Source organism: Brachyhypopomus gauderio, chromosome 8 (assembly GCF_052324685.1).
Source record: "Brachyhypopomus gauderio isolate BG-103 chromosome 8, BGAUD_0.2, whole genome shotgun sequence".
NCBI classification, from domain to species: Eukaryota; Metazoa; Chordata; class Actinopteri; order Gymnotiformes; family Hypopomidae; genus Brachyhypopomus; species Brachyhypopomus gauderio.
In genome coordinates, this window is record NC_135218.1 from 10469516 (window position 1) to 10471040 (window position 1525).

At 40.4% G+C, this 1525-nt stretch overlaps 1 protein-coding gene across 1 annotated transcript in view; it reads left to right on the plus strand.

Moving 5' to 3' along the window:
• The window catches only part of tgm2b (transglutaminase 2b), an 11795-nt gene extending 11772 nt beyond the window's left edge, over positions 1-23 (plus strand). The window contains exon 13 of the mRNA XM_077014327.1: positions 1-23. This exon is cut by the window's left edge and continues 886 nt beyond it. The gene's annotated coding sequence lies outside the window, so the exon portion shown is untranslated.
• Positions 24-1525: the final 1502 nt, after the last annotated feature.

The following is a 1525-nucleotide window of genomic DNA, read 5'->3' on the forward strand; positions in this document are numbered from 1 at the left end:
ATATTAAAGAAATATATACCATATGTGCTTTATATTTGCATTGGATTATTCTCCAAGTCTTTTAAAGTACTAAAAATGCTTTTAACTAGCAAATTGATTATGTAATTACACATTTTAATTTAGCTATATATATCCACAGTGTTATAATGAACTACTGAAATGACTCACACAGTTCATCATCACAATGATTTCATACTCTTGGTTATTTTTGTTTCTTTGCTAAACTTTAGTTGTTACCTAGACATGCAGCAGGAGAAACAGAGAATGTATGGATATTTTATGAGAATGTATGGATATGTACAGAGAATGTATGGATATGTACAGAGAATGTATGGTTATGTACAGAGAATGTATGGATATAGGGAGAATGTACAGATAAGGTATCGAAACTCTGAGTTAAAGGATAGATAATGGGGTTCCTGTCTGCACTCTACATGCATGGTCGCTTTTCTGAATACAGATCAACATTCATCCCAAAGGGGGTTTGGCGAGTGTAAATTGTTGACGGTTTTAGTATTAGTATTGTCTGCCAAATAGCCATCTCTCCACAGATGTAATCCCACGTTATATATGTCATATTTCAATGTTTAAAACACTATAGAAAAGACACACATAATCTTTGAGGGTTGTATTGACTCCATTCTGTTCCACTGCAATTACAGTGTGATTGTTTTGTTATTTCAATTCTTGGCTAAGTAACACACTTGGTCATCTGTTTGGCTCCTAACTGTTTTGTTAATTGTTGCCAGCACACAAACTATATATTTAATCATTGCCTATAATATATTCCTTTATATTGTCTAACCATACTGTGAATGTTTAATCGATTAGGGCCTTAACTCCTTACCTTAACCTAACACTAAGTTAATGAGATAATGACACAGCCGTGTCTTATCAGAGGGAGTGAATTGTGAGACAGATGAACTGGAATATCAGTCCACTGCATGCAGAATAAAAACGAAGCCCTACTCACCCTGATTTTAATGTACACTGGGCCTTATTAACAACAAGGAGTGGAATAATTATAACAAAACTAATATCAATTTAATATATTATGGAGCCATTTTAATTGATTTATCATGCGCATTAGACCTTAGCTGCTCACGTACCATCTCTGGCAGGAGCTTGTGGACAATGAATCAAACTGTCACAGTGCACCAGTTCCAGCCTGTGAGGGACACACTCCTGCACACACACCCACACACTCCTGCACACACACCCGCACACTCCTGCACACACACCCGCACACTCCTGCACACACACCCACTCACACTCCTGCACACACACCCACTCACACTCCTGCACACACACCCACACACTCCTGCACACACACCCACTCACTCCTGCACACATACCCGCACACTCCTGCACACACACCCGCACACTCCTGCACACACCCCCACACACTCCTGCACACATACCCACACACTCCTGCACACACACCCACTCACACTCCTGCACACATACCCACACACTCCTGCACACACACCCACTCACACTCCTGCACACACACCCACTCACACTC